General features: G+C 45.1%; 2 long non-coding RNA genes across 2 annotated transcripts in view; both read left to right on the top strand.

Moving 5' to 3' along the window:
* Positions 1-19413, top strand: part of LOC141577225 (uncharacterized) — a 276443-nt gene extending 257030 nt beyond the window's left edge. The window contains exon 13 of the long non-coding RNA XR_012506067.1: positions 19378-19413. This is a non-coding gene — a long non-coding RNA (uncharacterized LOC141577225). The remainder of the gene's footprint in view (positions 1-19377) is intronic.
* Positions 39-6089, top strand: LOC141577224 (uncharacterized). Its single transcript, XR_012506041.1, has 3 exons — positions 39-1355; positions 2007-2116; positions 3511-6089. It is a non-coding gene; the product is annotated as an uncharacterized LOC141577224 (long non-coding RNA).
* Positions 19414-19991: the final 578 nt, after the last annotated feature.

The raw sequence follows: 19991 nt of genomic DNA on the forward strand, positions 1-19991 counted from the left end.
GGACTACCGCGCGGAAACCGGTCAGTTCACTCAGCTCTCCCCCGCGGCGGAGCCAGTGGCAGCTTCTGATGCCGTAGAGGCGGGACGCGGGTCTCCAGGTGAGCTTGCCCCTGGGAGGCGGCGGCGGCGGCTGCAGGGGGAGGGGGTCCGTTCCAGGGAGTAGCTCCATTTCTTCTGTCCCGCGCGGCCTGGCCTGAGGGCGACCTCTGCCGCCGGAGATTTGCCTGCGGTCCGACTCCAGGTGAGGTTGCACCTGGGAGATGGGTGCGGTGCAGTCAGGGGGCTGGTAAGGTGGTGGCTGCGGGGATAGGGAGGCTGCCCCGGGGTAGCTTGTGTATTAGCTCCCATGTCAGTGCCGCGTGGCCTGCAGGCGGCATCTGCTGCGCCAGGTCCCCGGACACCCCGTCCCACTTTGCCTGCTGGGGGCGTGAGGCAGGGTAGTCAGGGTGCACGGGTGGCGGGGGTCGGGGGCCTGCAGCGGGGGAGCGGGCCCATTTGCTCCCATCTTCCCCGCGGCTTGTCCTGGGGGCGGTCTCTGTTGCCCTGGGTTACGGGACACGTGTATCCTAGTCGGCCTGACCCCGGGAGGCGGGCGTGGTACGTTGGGGGTGGTGGCAGCAGCGGCAGGTTTTCCCATGGAGCCAGTCCATTTGCTCCCATTTCCCCCCATTGGTTTGCCCTGAGGGCGGTCTCTGTTGTCCCAAGTTCGCCGGACGTCCATCTCAAGGTCAGCCTGCTCCCTAGAGGAGGCCACCGTGAGGTCAGGGGTCAAGAGAGGTGGCTGCTGCGGGGGTAGGTGGCTGCCTTGGGGAGCTGGTGGATTGGCTCCCGTCTCCCCGATTGCCTGGTGTGGGAGTGGCCTCTCCTCCCCCAGATCACCAGACACACCTGTCCCATTCAACCTGCTGGGGGAGGGGTGCCCTTGGCGGTGCCTTTAAGGTGCGGGGGTGGCGACGGCGGGGGTAGAAGACCTGCAGCGCTGAGCCTGTCAATTTGCTCTCCTCTTCCCCGCTGCCAATCCTGGGGGCGTCCTCTGCTGCCCAAGAAGCCGGATGCCCGTCTCCAGGTCAGCTTGCTCCTGGGAGAAGGGCGCGATGCGGTCGAAGTGCAGAGGCAGCTGCGATGTCCGGCTGCCCCGCCTAATGGGGCCACTTCTTCTCCTCTCCACTGACCTGGCCTGGGGATGGCCTCTCCCGCGCAAGATTCGCCTGACACCCCACACCCGGTCAGGTTGCTCCTGGGAGGTGGGCGCGGTGAGATCAGGTGTTGGAGAGGAGAGAGGGGCTGCCCCTGGCGAGGTGGAGGATAAGCTCCCATCTCTCTGGAGGCCTGACGTGGCCGACCCTCGTTCCCAGGTCACGTTTCTCCGGGTCATATTGCCCCGGGGTTGCGGTAGGGTGAGGGGGCGGCGGGGTGTTGGGGGGGTATGGAGCCTGCCGCTTGGGAGCTGGTGGTTTAGCTCCCATCTCTTCCGCAGCTTGGCCTGGGGGCAGCCTCTTTTGCCCCAGGTCCCAAAGCACAGTTTCCCTGACAGCTTAGCCACTGGAGGTGGGCAGGATGTGCTGAGGGGGAGGAGGCAGCTGCCAAGGCAGCGACGAAGGGGGCTGTCCCTGGCCAGCTGGTCAATTTGTTCCCATCTCAAACTTTGCTGCCCCAGTTTCGCAGAAAGACCTTCTCCAGTTAATTCTTCTCCTGGGAGGTGGGTGCAGTGCATGCAGCCCAAGGTCTGGGCTCTCCCCTGGGGAGGGGCAGAAACCTCTTGTTCTCCTTTGTCTTTATTCTTCAGCGAAGGGGTTACTTGACCCAATTCTTAATTCTGAGGAAGTGTAGCCTGTGTTACGGAAGAGCTGCTGGACAGTGAGGTTTCTGGGTGGGTTTTCACATCAGCTGATGCTCCAGGCAGGCAGGAAAGCTATTACTCAGAGCTCCTTAGTGTGGAGTTGGGGGATGGCCCCGCCATCCTCACCATGCTTTTTAAAAATGTGTTACTCCTCTCTTTTTCCTAGGTGACATTTTAGGTTATTGGGTCACAGATTGCTGGCACACTCATCCCTGTTCTCAAATATCTTTTAAACTTGGGTGAAGTGATAAGTAGGGGAAGATGATTTACTGAAAGGTAAGAATACTTAAATTTGCATTAAAGCTAAATTCTGTCAATCTTTCTCAAAGGATTTTTCTCTGATTCTAAATCCACGACCTAGTGAATGTTGTACTCCTGTGTAAATCATTGATCTTCACATCACATTGGTTGAGTGGTCAGCGAGATTTGTTAATTAGATTATTCCTGAAAGGAAAAGCTCAGGCTTTTGAGAATTCCTTGTCGGATATCACCCAGGCAGTCACAGTAGAAGACAGAGCTGATATAAAAATCCCTCAGCTGCCTGAACTGCAAAGCTTCTGGAATTACTGATCCCTGAAATGCAGGTGACACTTGATGATAATCTGGGGGATGGTTTATATGATCAGATTCTTCCAGTCCTGTAAATGGGTTCTGTGGCCCCAGCCCTGAAAGAACTGGTCTTAGGGGCCATATCATGAGGGGTGGGATGGGAAGGCAAGGTCTAAGAGCTGAAATCACTGAGATTCCACACTCGCTAAACACAGACTCCAGTGCCTAATTGTTGTCAGGTTCTGTTCTGGATTTGAGAGTGTGTTCAGACATGATTCTTGCCCTTCAGGAGACACTGCCTGCGTGGTAGTAACCTTTACATAGATCTGGGGAGGATGGCAATTACGTAGATGGGCTGTTACGGTTCTCAGTGTGCCCAGGCTCGCTCTTCCAGGCACTCGTGGGAATAACGAGTCATCTTATTCACTCACTCACTAATTTATTACCATTGAATTGATCATTTGTCCCACAGTAAGTGAAAGAAGGTATCAGGAAGCTGAGTTTTGTCCCCTCTCCTATCACTGATTGTATCTGTCAGTCGGGCGCCTTGAGTATGCATTGTGAAATGGTGGTATTTCTTGCCCAATGGGGCTGCACTGTGAGTTTTGAGAATCAGGGGAGTCACGTGGGTAGGACAGCACCCTGACAGACATGGCCACCCCACCACATGAGACAGCATTGTCGATGCTCAGGTGACCCGATGTAGACCGCGGTGCTAAACCTGAGCATGTTTAGTGATCTTGGTGGCTATGAAAATACAGACTACCCGTCCTTACCTCTGAGACTCTGAGGGTGTGCACACCAGAATTCTGCATTTTAAGAAGCACTTTAACTAAATCTGATGAAGATGATCTGATTGTCCCACTGAGAAACACTGGTGTGCGAGACACCAATATTGAGGATTCTCAGGGAGCGATGTCTTTTCAGGATTTTCCAAGGGTCCTCACTTGAGACTTTTGCCTTGGGTGTAATTGTATGTGTTCAGAAGCGATGTCTTTCACTTCCAGTGCTTGTCAGCATGCTCTCTGCAGGGGTTTGCTCTCAGTTGATGGCAAAAACTATGATTCTTCAGGTCACCGAGCTAGAGTGTGAGCGATATTTTATTTTGGTTTTCTTTATAGCAATGCAGACTCTCCCGAGAACAGATTCAGACTGAACAGATTTGTGTCAGACTTTGGGAGACCGCTGGTGCCCAAGATGTTCTCTGGCAGGTCAATGACGAATCTAGGTCCATCTTTCACAGCTACGTCAATGAAGTGGGACACTTCGACAAGGCCAAAGCTGGTATCCCAACCATAGCCCTTGACTGTGATGTTCGGCTCCAGGAAGCCATCAGATGAAGCAGGTGGCCAGAGGAGGAGCCGAACTTGCTCATGAAATGTGACATCCCCAACTTCATCAACACGGACCAGAACTCTTCCTTTGGGGAAGATGATCTGATTTTCGAACCACCGAAAGTTCTAGAAAATAAGCCAGTTGCCCAGACCCCACACAAAGACTTGAATTGAGAAACGTGCATTGTCAGGTGTATTTTTGAAGATATGAATTTTGTCTTTGTATGGCAGGAAGTCCTTTTTCACAAAATTGTATGTGTTTTTGTCTGAGAGAGAGAAATGGAGACAGACAGAAAGACGAAGAAGCAGAAGAGAGCCCCCTCAGTAGAGAGCTAGTTAAGGTGAGTTTTGTGCCATTAAAAAATATTTGGGGTTTTGGGGGGAACAAAGTATTTACACTGTCTCATTCTCCTCGTTGGAAACCTTGGCCCCACACTCAGTGTCAGCATCCTTGAACAGGGGTTGGCACGGTGCATTTTATCTCGCGCTGCCTCTTCCACGTTCTGCCTTTAGCACGTTGCTTTGCCTCCCAGGGCTGCCACCCTTTAAACTGTAATGTGAGGAGTCTGGAGTAGATGATCCATCCCAGCTCTGCTGTTTTGCAAATTTCTGATTTCGTATTCGGATGAGGCTGGGATACACCCAGAGCAGTATAAACCAGGCCCTACCTCCTGTCTCTTGCTGGGGCAACCCTCAGGTCTGTGCCTTCTACTCAAGCCTTTACTGAGCCCAGCTTTTGTCAGGAGCCCAAGTGCCTACCGGGATGGCAGGAGACCTGTCTCTCGTGGTCACGGTGGCCGAAAATTCTATTGGTTGTGCTGAAACAGCTCTTCTGAGATCCTCCGGCCACCCTTGCTCCAACCTGAGGACAGACCAACCGTTCCTTTCCTAGGAGGAGGATCAATCCATGGTGCATTTTATGACAATCCTGTCCCCAGGAATGCACGGAAGGTTATCAGCTGAGTGAGGGGAAGTGCCTCTGTGTCTCTGTGTCCCTGTATCTCTGTCTGCTCACAGTGCCCTGCCACCGGCTACTGAACAAGAAAAGCGCTATTCACCATGCTGTGTCTTTTGCAGATGTGTAGGTGATGGTCTTGTGGCTCATGTGTGGGCTTTGTGCTGGGATGGTGAAGGGCTTATAAATACCTCATCAACATGTATTCGAGGTGACCTGGTGCCACACAGACTTGATTCATGAAGGCATCAAGCCTGCACACTGGTTTGGAAACAACTTGGTTTTGATCAGTCACACTGCATGCATGACTCACTGCTGATCTCTGGCTGGTTTTTTCATTTTAGATTTATTCACCCAGTGTCTTGCTTAAGCTGAAAAATACATTTATTTCACTAGAATATTCTCGGATTCTTTGTTTTCACACATCCAGTTGTTTAATTCATTAAAAATCATTTTGTGTTTATAATGCCTCCTAATTTCTATCAACTCTAGGTTCCCAGTGGCCTGAGCCATGCACCAGATTTGATGTAGGAACTGTTCCACCAAAAGAAATCCCTTTGCCATAATATCTTTTGAGGAAAATATTATTCTTTAAGGCTCTAACAGTAAATCGTAGAACAAAGCATGGAACATTTATTGTAGTTAATACATGTTCATGCAAAAAGAAATGATATTTTCATTAAACAATGTTGATTTTAATAACTTTTACTAATGTGAATATTATTATTCATAATTTAAATAACCAAATAAAACCACAGTTATTTATTATGAAGATTGAAAACTATTTACACTGTCTCTCAATTAGAGGTAGCTTTATTAGAAGACTGAAGGGTATTTAAAAGATAGAAAAATACCCATGATGACACCATCATTTTTATTAACTAAATATGAAGAACTGTGCAGGGTTAAGATTTAACCCTCTGCAAGCTGTCAAGTTAGCATGAGGTAGTTTGTGGATGCTGCCAGAAGACAGGAGACTCCCTCAGGATCAGAGACAAAGAACTTCCTGCCAGCACAGCAGGCAGCTTGGGGTTCATGTTCATGTTGGTTCCTGAGTTTCTTTCCTTTTGCTGTTGTAACAAAGGACCACAGACTCAGTGGCTTAAAGCAATACACATTCATCGTCTCACTCTTCTATTGTGCAGAAGTGCAAAGTCATTGTCAGTGGGCTAAAACCAACGTGTGGCCAAGGCTACGTTCCACACCGAGGCTCTAGGGAGGGATTCGTCCTCCTACCTTTCCCAGCTTGCAGAGGTGTTCACAATCTTTGGCCCAGGGCCCTGTGTCACTGTGACCTCTGCTGCCACTTTACATCTCTGTCTCTGACTATATAGATATAAAGGAAGTGTCTTCTACATCTGGTATGGACCCTTTTTCCTAAATGGACATTGTATCTCTATTTATGTGCAGATTAAAACCCCTTCCTTGCAGGGTGTGGTGGAATCAGCTCACAAGATTACCACTCTGGGCTTTAAGTGTCCTCTTTGTATTGTCACCTGGGAACTTCTCTTTCCATAGTTAGCTCTGTGTTACATTTGTTGTTGTATTTTACCCGGCATTACTGAAAGTTTTACTTAAAAGGGATCCTAATTAGCTCTGTTTACCTGTTTCCAGAGCTGAAAGCTTCAGTTCTAGAGTATCTGTTTGATTTCTCTTAAAAATACATTCCAGTATATTTCTCTGGTGAAAGTCTTTACCCTGTTGTCTATTCTCCCATAATTTCCTTATTTTCTTGAATATATTAAAAGTATTTTATAGCCTTTATTGGTAACTCTGATGCCTACATCACCTGGGGGTTTGCATCCTTTGTCTAATGTTTCTTATTCTCATATTATCCGTTATATAGTCTTGACATGTTGCATGTCTTGAAATTCTTTATTACATGGCAGACATTGCAAATGAAAAATCCATATGTTATTTTCCGTGAGAGGTTTTCTACCTTCCTGTTAGGCAAACAGGGTGAGGGACTGATCATGTCGCTCCAATCAGGCGCTGAGGTGGATCAGGACTGAAGTGCCTTTTTTCTTAAAACAGCTTTGAGGTATACTTGGCAAAGTAATTTTCACACGTATAAAGTGTACAGCTAATACGTTTTGACATAAGTATATCCCCAAGAAACCATGACCACATTCAAGAGAGTGAACATACCCATCACCCACAAAGCTTCTCTCCTGCCATTTGTTGTCCCTCCCTCCCTCCCCATCTCTTCCCCTGGAAACCATTGATCTGCTTTCCATCACAACATATTGGTCTGCATTTTCAAGATCCTTGTATGAATGGATTAATGCAGTATCTACTCTATGTTGTCTGACTTCTTTCATTCAGTGTAATTATTTTGAGAGTCATCTGTGTTGCTGTATTAATAGCTTATTTTTCTTATAGCAGAGTATTGTTTTGTGCTGAGTTTTTCTGAATAGTTTGTTGTGAGCAGTGTTTGGATAGACCATCATTTGTTTCTCCATTTACTTCTTGATGGATGCATGGGTTATTTACAACTTGAGCTATTATAAATAAAATTGCAGTGAATATTTGGTTACAAGTCTTTATATGGACATATTCTTTTCTTTTCTAAAGCACCAGATGAGGAATATCTGGGTTATATGGTAGATAGGTATTTACCTTTTTTAAAGAAACTGTTAAAGACTGTTCCAAAATGGTTGTACTATTGTAAATTCCTTGTGGTGTGTATCAGCTCTGCTTGCTCTACTTCCTTACCAGCAATTTGTAAGGTCGGTCTTTCTAATTGTATTCATTCTTGTATGTATGTGTACTAGTATCTCACTGTGGTTTTTAAAAGCATTTCTCTAATGACTAATGGCATCTTTAATCAGCATCTTTTCATATGCTTATTAACCATCTGGATATCTTTACTGAAGTGTGTTTTCTGGCCTCATTTATTCATTCAGGTGTTTGCATTATTATTGAGTTTTGAGACCTCTTTATTCTGGATCAGATACAAAGAGAGACCTTTATCAGATATATGATCTGCAAATAGCTTCTGTCTATAGCTTGTCTTTTCATTTGCTTAGCAGGGTTTAGAACAGCTTTGAAGAGTCTTCATTTTGATAAAGTTCACTCTATCAGTTTCTTTTTAAAATAGATTATACTTTTGGTGTCATAGCAAAGAAATATTTGCCAAACCCAAGGTCATAAAGCTTAAGCCTGTGCTTTTTCTCCTAGCTGTTTTGTAGTTTTAGATTTCCTATTAAGATCTATGATCCATTGTGAGTTAATTTTTGTATATTTTGTGAGGTGTGGATCAAAGTTCATTTTTTTTTTTTTTTTTGCATATCACTCTCTAATTCTTCCAGCACCACTTGTTGAAAAGATCCTTTCTCCACTACATCCTTTTTGAGAATCAATTGTCAATATAAGTGTTGGTTTAGTTCTGAACATTCTATTCTGCTCCATTATTCTATTTTCCTGTTTTACACCAACACCATACTTTCTGATTACTGTAGTTTAAAAAAAAAAAAGCTGAAAATCAGATAGTGCAAGTCTTCCAACTTTGTTTTACTTTTTCAAAATTGTTTTGGATATTTGGGATCCTTTGTATTTTTATATGAATTTTAGAATCAGTTTTAAAATTCCTTACATCCTGTTCTGCCAAAATTCAACCCATATCTTTGGCCATCTCCAAAGCCACATTTTCTGAAGAAGTCTCTCTAGATCCCAGGTGAAAGGAATTTCTGTTTCATCTGTGCTCCAATCACATTTGATAATATTTGATTACATTTATTCATATTTGGCTGGATGTAATTGTGTGATCTTTCCTGCCATATAGTAAATCTCTCAAGATTTGGAATCTTGACTTGGTTCCCTCTGTCTGCTGAGAAAACTAGTTCTATGCTTTGCAGGAGAGCGCCCTGCAATAAGAAGTATCTGCAAGACACATCTAGCTCATTGCTTGCATATCGTCAAGGAATCCTGCAGATTTAGAATTGTTTATTGATTGTTGTCTACAAGACGGCTCAGCCTTTTTTATTTCTATTGCTACTGCTGCAGTTTCAAAGGACAATGGGCTAATTATTTTCCAAATATCAAAACATACTGTAATTGAGTTGTGACGCAAATTATGTGCTGCTGTTTCTTAACAACCTGCTTAGTGTTCACAGGTACCTTCACTCATGGAACTTTTGGGAGAATGTCATATCCTCAGAGATAGCAATGCTGTCTTTGGCGACCTGAGTGGTAGTATCTGAACCCACTCCTGCTGTTTTTCCAGTGCCCCCTGTAGCCCTCCTCCAGCCCTCCATGGGGGGCCTGCAGTTCTGCCCTCGAAAATCCTGTTGCTTCTCAGGAAGAATTCCCTATGAAGCATATTCATGTCCTTCTTGTGGAGACATTCAGTCCAGAGACCTGACAGCAGGGGAAAATGTTTAGACTGCTTTTGGTAGAACGTAAATTCTTCCATACTTGTTAGAAGCAAATCAAATGAGGAAACTGTGTTGGCATCTAACAAATCAGGATAAATGTCTGATGAGGAAGATCAGCTTCCCCATCCCACTCAGGCGTCATGTTGATGTGACACTCAACTTGGCAAACATTTTCTCCTGTGAGCAACGTGAAGTTCAAGACGTTATGAAGGGCTTTTTGTTTTTCTTCCTTAGTCTTTCCACATTCACTGTGTCTGGTGAGATTATATGAATCCTGCTTATTTTCAGCCCAGCACTAAGCTTTTTAAAAGGATCACGTGTTTAAAAGGCTAGTGGACAATTTGTTAGAAGATTGAAATCCTTAGACTTTGGTCCTAGAGTTGAATCTTTGTTACTGGTGAATGAGAATTCCCGTTAAAATGTTAAATTCAGCGATATAAATTTTTAAAAATAGATAAATATTAGGCAATTTCATTAAACACTATAGAAGTTATTTACTTTTAAGCCTGTCTCTGGGGCAATTTTGCAATGATTCCCTCCCTTTATTGATTCCCTCTTTATCAGAATCCTTGAGAGGTCCCTGTCATCATTGTCAATATCATCATCATCATTACCATCATCATGGAACTGATTCCTCTGGGAGATTCTAGGAAAATAAAGAGCTGGACTGGGTTCTGTGCAGGTCAGTGCGTGCATATACAGTAAGAAGAGTTGTCAGACATTAGATTCAAGATACCCTTTCCATTTAGAGAAGAATGTGGTCATGAAATCCTGATGTGCTGAATGAAGGAAGTGATGGGAACAGGGTAGTCAATGGAAAGGAGGAGGAAGTGAGTGAAGCAGGGAGCATAGAGCCTTGGTTAGGTGATCAGCACATTGGTGAGAATGAGGGGAGTGTGATGGCAGAATCATGTCCCTCCCCGGCCACAGGGTAGCCACCTGTGACATGTTACTGTACATGGCAAAATGCATGACAGATATTTTAGGACAAAAATCTTAGAGGATTTCTGTCTTCTAAATTGTCTATCAGTTAGCATTTTAAACCCATGATACATTATTAAAGATTAGTGCAGGGGAACAAATAAAAAGGATTCATATAATCCACCAGACATACTGAATGCAGAAAGGCTAAGGAAGAAAAAGAAAAAGTCATTCATAAGTGCCTTGAACCATAAAATGCTAATGAGAGGAAATGTTACACAGGTGAGTGTCGCAGCCACATCCATAATGCCTGAATGGGATGGGACAAGGGGATCCTGAGATGAGACAATAGGGCGAGTAGCCTGGATTGTCCAGGTGGGCTGAATGTATTCACAGGGGTCCTTAAAATGGAGGATATTTCCCAGCTGAGTTTAAATTCAGAGGGAGGTGTAGCCATAGAGCAATGTTCAGAAAGGCTGCTGACCATGAAAATGGAGGAAGTCGTGGGGCACAAGCTAAGGAAGGTGGGTTACCTCTGGAAACTGGAAAAAAACAACAACAACAAGGAAACATTCTCTTCTAGACCCTCTAGAAGGAAGGAAACCTGCTGCTACCTTGAATTTAGCACAGTGAGGACTGTGTTGGATCTCTGACCACAGCCATAAGCTGATAAATCTGTGCTGGTTTAAGCTCTTAAGCTTATGGAAATTTCTTACATTGGTAAGAGGAAAATAACATAGTGAGCCGTATTGCAACGGATTAAAGGTATAGGATGGGGTGTGGAGAGGATTCTGACATTTACACCTAAAAAACAACCAGGTGAAATGGGAAGGTGTTTTAAGGAAGACTTACCTGGCAGGGCTGTTAAGCAGACTGGAGCGAGGGGAGCATTGGAGTTAGAGGAATCAATTAAATCTCTACAAGAAAAATAAGGAATAAAATGTAACAGGGCTTCAGTGATAGTGGATGTAGGAATGGAAATGGGCAGAGAGATATAAATATTACTTTGATATTAGCTACAGGTTTGATGACTGCATGTTGGGGAGACTTAGCCGATGTGTGGACTGAATGTTTGCATCCCCTCAAAATCCGTATGTTGAAACCCCATCTCCCAGGGTGATGGTATTGCGAGGTGGGGCCTTTGGGAGGTGATTTGTAGGATAAAATGAGGTCATGAGAGTAGAGCCCTCATGAATGGGATTAGTGTTCTTATACAAGCCCCCAGAGTGCTTGCTTCTCTCTGCTCTCTGGGATATGAAAATATTGGGAAGACAGCCATCTTCGAGCTGGCAATCCTCTCAAGGATACATTGACCTTGAAAGTCTCAGCCTCCAAACCATAAGGAATATGCTGGTTGTTTAAGCCACCCGACACGTGGTAATTTGTTACAGCATCCCAGACTGACGAAGACAGTGGAGAATGCCTCTGAGTTTGGCACTGATTGCCTGGAGAATGCTGAAACCCAGGGAAGTGGGCAGCACAGACGTTTACTCATTTAATCCTGCCAACACAGTAGGAGATAGAGTCCACATATTCCTCGCTACTTTAAAGGTAAGGAAAAAGAGGCACAAATAATAACAACGACAACAAAAACAACAATAATTTGTCCAAGATTCACACAGAACCCCCTGGAGGCAGAGTGAGAATTTATACTCAGGCAGGCTGGCCCAAGAGCCCCTGCTCATAACTAATAAGTCAGATCATCTTGCTTATGTGGATCAGTTTTTTCAACTGTGATATGAGGATACTGTGTCTAGTAACTTATAATTTCAAAATACTTCACTGTAACGGAATCATTAGTCACCGGCCTTACAAACCACAGAAACCTACACATACAAAAATAACTCGTTAGGTCAAGATAACCAATAACGTTTTTAAATATTATACCTGCTGGGCCTTTGCAATAAAATGTCTTTTTATAATTCTGTCTGGCTACAGAATAACTTCATACTACTGCATGCTGCTGGTGGCTCCCATGATGGACAGCATGGGCCTAGAGATTTTAAATTACTTGCCCAGACTCGCCCAGGAAGCTCGTGGTGGGATCCTAGCTATAGTCTGGGACTTTTCCTTCCTATCCAACAAGTCCCTCATGGAAGTTTAGAAGCTTCTCCTTTGGTGCCCAGCTGTCTCTCCGTACTTATAACATCTTGTCAGGTGTTCCAGCCTGCTCCTGAACATCAGCCAGAACCCACTTCTGCTCTATTTTGTCCAGGTAATACCTTCTAGCAACTTCCATTGCCTTCTTGGCATCAGTTGTTACCTGGAAGGGTAGTGGCTAGAGGTGGAAATGTGTCCACATGACAGGTTTTTCATAAACATAGCAGGAGTGTTCAAGAGAATAAAACGTCAGGAAGATGAGGAGAAACAGGTCATTTACTATACCAAATGGATACTTTCAATGTCTGTGTTTCCGAGTCCAGGCTTGTTCTGCTCGTGCATTACAGGCCAATAAATCAGGAGACCAGGTTTTGGGGCAAGAAATAGCGACTTTAATTTGGAAAGCCAGCTGAGAAATGGTAGAATAATGTCCTGGGGAACCATCACCCCAAGTCAGATTTCAGGCTCTTCTTATATTAAAAATGGGAAGTGGGAATGCTTGGTTGTTGCAAACTTGGTGTATGAATTCTTTGTTGTTAGAATCCTTTGTTCTTGCAGCTCTTCACCTGGGTGACATCCGTGTGAACCTCCAACAAACAAATGTTGTTTTCTATTCTGTAACTTGTTATCTTTATGTGAATAGAAAGTGTTAATATCCTTCAAAGTCAGAGCCTTGAGAATAGGTTCTCCTGTATATTTCAGGCTCTAGGCAACATTGTTTTACAAAAGGTGCAGAACCAACAAGACTAAGCCTAGGAAACAGGGCACAGGGTTAAAGTCAAAGGAACAGATCTAATATGGAGTCAGATTTTTTCTTTCCTATTTCAGTAGTGCCATGGAGAAGGAAGTTTGGGCAGCTTTTCGTAGGGTCCTGGAGGCTTTCTCTCTCAGCCTCTGTGTGCCTCTGTTGAAAAACCTTCAAAGCTATCTGGCCTGCTGGTAAACCACTCCGCCTTTTTTGCCCTGAAGATGTGTTCTCTTTATAACTGATCTCTACTTTTTGGAAAACAACTCAATAAAAACTCAGTTGGTTTTCCACCAGCCATGGGCAGGGGTGAGGAATAGCACTTTATTATTTTATAAAAAAAAATAAAAGAAGTCTTAAAACAGCACTGGGCACATAGGAGAGAGTCAATAATTGCTTCCTGGCTTAAATCAAAATTGATAGCTCAGTGATTCCATGGCTGCTGTATTTGCTGAGCTTGCAAATCCTTTGCTCCATTACACATTTTTTAACTGAAAAAAAATACATGCATGTGGTTAAATAAATTCAAACAGAGCACAAAATTACACAAGTGAAAGAAGTTTTCCCTCATCCTCTCTTCTTTCAGCCCTCCCTGGAGATGCCACTGTTTACAATCCTTTGTGTGTTTTCCAGATATGCTATGCACATTCCGACCTATGTATGTAAATTCCTTTAAAGTATTACTTATTTTTAACTTAAAGGGATTTAAATCCTCAAGTGTCTTCTGCCCTGGTAATAGAAAAGAACAAATCTGACTCCATAATAGATCTGTTCCTTTGACTTTAACCCTGTGCTCTGTCTCCTAGGCTTCATCTTGCTTGTAAAACAATGTTGCCTAGAGCCTAAAATATACAGGAGAGCCTATTTTGAAGGCTCTGACCTTTAAGGATATTTAACACTTTTCCATTCATGTAAAGATAAGAATTTACATAATAGAAAATAACGTTTGTTTTGTTGGTGGTTTACAGGGATCTGACCCAGGCAGATAGCTGCAAGAACAAAGGATTCTAACAACAAAGAATTCCTATATCAAGAAGATTGCAAAAACCAAGCTCGTAGGAAAGGAGCCTGAATTCTGACTTGGGGAGATGATTTTCCAGGACATTAGTTTGCCATCTAGGTCTACAGAAAGTTGCTATTCCATGCCCCAACACCTGGTCTCCCAACTTACTGGCCTGTCCTGCACTAAGGAGAATGAATTTAGACTCAGTAACACTCCTATCTTCCTAGCAAGCTGGGCACTGGAATTGAGGGCAGCTATCCCACACCCAGGGACATACTGTGTGCTCTTGATGGTTCCCCGAGGGTGGGGTGTGGTTTACTCAGGAAGGATGGGGACTATGCACCAAAACTCAGGCAGTATGCTCCTTTTGGGATCTGACCTTGTACCTCCCGCTCCCCGCCAGTACAACACCTGGGACAGTGGAGGTAAAGCAGAGATCTTGCCTGCCTGTGTCCCAGCGTGTAAAAGGGGAATATGTACACTTTACAAGGTAGTTCTGAGCGACAACACCTGCGGGTGCTTGGTTCCCAGAGCAAAAGGAAACCCAGCTCCACTTTGGGGCAACGGGTGTGATCCCCGTAGTGGTCCTGCAGAGGCCTTGGGTGGAGGGCTGGTCCAGGTAGGTAAAATATGTGCTGCGGGCCTTGAAGGGTTAGAGAAGTGTGCAGAGGCAGAACTGCTGCCTCCTTCAGGATGCCCCCAGAGTTAAAACTATTTCTCTCCATCTCTGCTACTCTCCTCCAACCTCCAGATCCCTGCCTTCTCTCTGCTCCTCCTGTCCATGTCTCTCCCCCCACTTTTCCCCTTCTCCCCTCCTCCTCCCATCTTCTCCGTCCCTCGCTTCCCCACCTTCTCTCGCAGAACCCAGAGAGGATCGCTGGCCCTCCTGCGCATGCGCAGTCGGTGCCAGCTGGAACGAGGGTTGGAAGTTCCAGCTCCGAGCATGGGATCGGCCCCAAATTCTGCTCAGCTCTTTCGCCTGGTAGGACTTTTGCTCCTGCCTCGGCGCCACGGCCACAGCTGTCCAGGGCAAGGTGTGCACCTGCCGCCTCTCGCCCCAGCCGGGCTCCCCTGAGTCCGCGGCTGGAGTCCCTTTCCCCTCTCCCGCCCGCGAGTCCTCTCCTCCCGGGCTGCCTCCCCTCGGCCGCCGGCCCGTCCCCGCCACTGGGCGGGCTGTGTCCCGGGCGGGCGGGGTCTGCGGACCCGGATGGGGGCGGGCGGCTGGGGCTGGGGCTGGCCTCCGAGCGGGGCTACTGCCCGCGTCCCCCCCCCGGCTTTCCCTGCCCCGCGACCCCGGGGCTGCCCTCCTCTCCCTTCCCCTCTCCCTGGGGGCCAGCTCAGTGTTGTGGGCGCTCCTCCCCGGGCTGAGAGCCTCCGGCTGTGAACCCCAGCTTCTCCTGGTGGAGTCGGGAAAAGGGAGCGTCAGTCCTGAGGGAGTTTCCGTCTCCTCCCTCAGTGTTTCTGCCCCAGGTAAGTACCTTGAACACTTTCACGTGTTATGATGGCGGTGCTTGATGATGTCACTGTTTTTATAGTGATAGGGATTACAGTGTTGAAAGCAAGGCTTGGTTCAGTTAAAAATGAGCTGAAGGCATGAGGCTGTGACATCCTCCATCTTTCCCTCTCCCAGGGTGAAACGTGTGACCGTCGATCTTAAAAAGATAGTTACAGTCCCTAACTAGCCCAGCCCAGCTAGGGTGTGTTAACAGGAACAGCACAACCAGAGGCGTTGGAGACTCAGGGACATTGCAGTCCTAAAGAGCTCCTGGCAAAATTTGGTTTGTTTTGGTTTTTTGGTTCTTCTTAAATTGTGGGACAGACTAGTTGTATAGAGGGAAAAATAATTGTCAAGAAATATTTATTCATTTAACGTCTTTATTGTGATATTGTTCACACACCATGAAGTCCACCCACTTAAATGCTACAATTCAGCAGCTTTAGCATATTCACAGTGGTGCAACCATTAATATTCCAGAACGTTTTCATCACTTCAGAAAGACCAGTGGAAATGAATGACCTATCCACCCCTTCCCAGTGCTGGTTCTAAAGAAGTTTCTTGGTTGTTCCTGACCATAAATTATCTTGTTACCCATAAAAACTCTGGTAGGAAATCTAAACAGAATTGTATTGAATCTGTCTATCAAAGCAAGAAGAATTAATGTCTTTATGGCATAAATTTCTTCTACCCATGAATATATCTCGGACCCTATATTTTCATATTTCCAGAGCCTGGCCCATGGGAAGTCCTCTTTAATTGTTGGGTTTGTGAATGATGAGATTCTATACATCGTTAGTTGCAACTGAAGCCTTTCACAGAAGAGAAAAGAAACTCACTGAAGCCAAGTGACTCTCTGATGGTCAGAAAGAGTGACAGCCAGTGCTGGAGTGACCCAGTGGACTTGGTGTTTGTAACCAGAATTCTCCAGCACCTACAGCTAAGGGGATCAGAGTATTCTTTTATTTTTTCTAAATGGCGTTGCTTTTATTTTTACTTATTTTTTAAAATTATTTTTTATTGAAGTGTAGTCAATTTAGAATGTTAGTTTCAGATGTACAGCAGAGATTCAGTTATAAACATATGCATATGTATCTATATATCTTTTAGTTTGTTTTTAGTACAACTCATTACAAGAAATTGAATATAGTTCCCTGTGCTATATAGTAGGTCCTTGTCATTTATTTTATATTTATTAATGTGTATCTGTTAATCCCCCTTTTCCTGCCTGCTAACCACAGTTTGCTTTCTATGTCCATGAGTCTATTTCTAGCAGCACCGTTTTTGCTAGTAATATATGCTGGTTGGCTGCTTTCAGTTTCAGTAATTCCACCTTATCTGTGGGCATTTTCCTTCTGGTGGGCCTGTGTGTGGTTTGCTCACGTGATATAAGAGTTGTGTATTTGGGAGAACTCCAGGCCTCGTGTAGTGCTTGGTACAGAGTGCCCACTGAGCTGATGCTTGAACTGGGAAAAAAAACATAGTAAATGTTGGAATTTCCACTATGGTTGAGACTTCCAGGTTTCTATAACCTGTTTATCCCACATTAATGTTGGCTACACACATACTGGGTAATTTGGTGGAACTTCATGGTATGATGGTGTAGAGACGGGGCCTTGTATGCTTCTTCTCTTTCCGTTTTCTAAGACTCATTCTCCTGGGCCTTCCAGATCCTCCCCCAGAAGTGCCCAAGGCTGGCTTGGTGCTGCGCTGAGGCAATATTTGTTAATAAGGCCTTTTCCTCATCTCTTCTGAGCCTCCGTTTCCTTCTCTGCACAATGAAGACTTAGACTAGAAAAGTGCTTTTCAGTTTCTTTTAAGCCATGTTTCCTTTGAGAAACAGAAAATACAAATCTCTCCTCCCATTCAACATATAGATTTTGACACATCCAAAATGTGACATAGCTCTTTGTGGAAAATTGAAGTGATTGTGATTCCAGGTGTCACACAAAAGAGTCTTCAGAGATTTATTGCAGGGAGAGGGCAGGAAAGGGGCAGTATAACCCACTTTCTAGTGTGAGCACTGGAACAGGGGCTTGGGTTTAAATACGGTGTCCGACGTGGCCTCTCTCTCATCTTTTTTTTTTTTTTTGCCTCTCTCTAATCTTGCACAATGTGATAAACCTCTCTCCCTCAGTTTCTTAATGCGTCAAGTTGGGGTGATAATAATTTAAGTGTTTTGTGAAGCATTATACACATAAGATATTTGTTTCTCTGTAGAAACAAATCCTGCGAGGGAATAAGGGATTTCTTTAAAAAAAAAAAAAATCTTGTCCACAGCACTCTGTCTTGTGTCTATTCTGAAGTTCCTTGAGGGTGAGTGTTGGGTCTAAACTCCATCGTGGGACAGGTGGCCCATGGGTCTGTGTGCCGCAGATTGCCCCCTCCTCCCCAGTCCTCTTCCTCTCAGTCCAGGATGAAGTTCCCTAGTAGATTTACACAGAGATCTTGTGGAAATGGCTTTTCATTTTATTGTTTCACGAAGAAGGGTTGCCATCATGATCTCTGTAGTCAGGTTTTGGTGGCCTGAAGGCTATGCAATTACGTTTTTCTATTTAATATAAAGAAAAAAATTACAAGTACAAAATTAGTCCTACGGTGGTGGCAGGGATTCTTGAAAGTGGGGACCATTAGCTTTGTTAGTTTCAGGTGCAGGGGCCTCTGGCCATGAGGACACATCATCGTGCTCCGAAGATGGAGGGACCAGTGGGCTCAGTGGGAATGTTTACTGAGTGTATCTCATGGGCTGGGCATTGACCTATTTGTACTGTGTGTTCCTTATTTGAGACAGTGAGCTCGTTTAACCTCAATAGCCTCTTTAATAAATTAGACTTTTTAATTTTGAGATATAATGTAGATTCCCATGTAGTTGTAAGAGATAATATGGAGAGGGCCTACGGACTTTTTGCCCAAATTTCTTTAAAGGTTCCATCTTGCAAAGTTGGGATAAAATTCAGTAATGACTCACTAACCCTTTGAGGTTTGTGTTATTGCCCTCATTTCTATTCATGATTAAACTGGGGTTAAGAGGAGCACACAGGCCTGCCCAGGTCACCCATGGTTAGTGTAGAGTCGGGTGAAACGTGGGCTTGGAATTTCCAGGCAGTACCAACATGATGCTCTGTGGCAGGGAGCAGCATTCACTTTGCTTGTTTATTCATTCATTCAACAAGCATTTATTGAGTAAACTCTGTGGGTCAGATGTTATCATATGTTTATCTGATTCTTCAGCACTATGGAGAATCCGGTAATGTTTCCTTCTTTTTTTAATCTGAGAAAATTAGCTCTGAGAGGTTATAAACCCCCCAAAGGAAATATAGCTCATAAATGAGGGATAGTAAATTTGTACATTTCCTTCATTTTATGCAGGTGGTAACCTAGGCATTTTACATTTGTAAAGTTCCATAATCCAGATATATTCTTGTAAGGCAAGGATTTTTTTTTAATTGAAGTATACTCATGTTTACAACGTTGTGTCAATTGCAAGGTGTTTATTTTTTCTTGAATTTGGAATTCAAAAAATATTTTTTGAGGGGGGTAAATAGGTTAATTTATTTGTTTCATTTTTTTTAAAATGAGGTACTGAGGATTCAACCCAGGACCTCATACATGCTAAGCATGTGTTCTACCACTGAACTGTACTCTCCTCCCCAAAGCAAGTTTTCTTATCAAGTATTCTGCAGCTTAGGAGTTCAAATAAATTGGAGTTGAAATCCTACTGTGTTTCTTTGCATTATATCCTGCTGAGGGGTGTGGAAGCAGTTCCTTTATTCATTCCTTTATTCAGCAGTTTTGAGCATTGACTTTGCATCAGGGCCTGGCTAGGTGCTTGGAAACAGAAAACAAGAAATGACCCTTTTCTGCAGAGGGCGGAAGCCTAGACCAAAAGCTGCGTAATGTGATCCGAGCTGCGGTGCAGACGCTGAGGACAAACTGTACCCACGGCTTTGCTTGGGCTTCCCCTGCCTTCTGACTGGTACACACCAGGTCACCGCAACCCAGTGAGGCCCGCAGCCCGCAGCACAGTATGTACCTCGGTCTCCTCTTCCCTCTCGTCAGGGCCTGCAACATGAACATCCCTGACTACGTGCAGTGTGCTTAGGACCACCAGACTCTCCCCGTGGTGGTCAAACCCGTGGGGATCATCTCAGAGGAGAATTTCTTTTGCATCTATAAGCGAATCTCCTTGGTGAGGCAGATCATCCCTTGCGGCTCGCAGTGGGCACTCTGTATCCACTACAGTCACCACTATGCGCCCGAGAATGGGTGGAGCGACTTCCAGACCCACCGCAAGGTCGTGGGCCTTGTCATCATTACCGACTTCCTCTTGGCCAAGACCTTCGAGAAGCTCCACGTGCAGAGGAGCTGTATGGCACCACGCTCTATGACTCTCGGCTCTTTGTCTTTGTGCTGCATGGGGAGGTGCCCGAGCAGCCGCGCACCGACGTGGCCTTCAATTTACGAGGACTGCAGGGTGGTGGAGAAGAGGATCGAGGACTTCACTGAGTCTCTCTTCATCATGCTCAAGTCCAAGTGGCTGGACTGTGCATCCGACAAGACTGGGGATAAGATCCTCCTTCTCTACATCCTGTTTGAGAAGGAGGACTTTGTGGGATTGGACACAGAGAGCAGGAAATTCTACCTGGATGCCCGGACACCCTGGCTGTGTGAAG

Source organism: Camelus bactrianus, chromosome 3 (assembly GCF_048773025.1).
Source record: "Camelus bactrianus isolate YW-2024 breed Bactrian camel chromosome 3, ASM4877302v1, whole genome shotgun sequence".
Classification (NCBI taxonomy): domain Eukaryota; kingdom Metazoa; phylum Chordata; class Mammalia; order Artiodactyla; family Camelidae; genus Camelus; species Camelus bactrianus.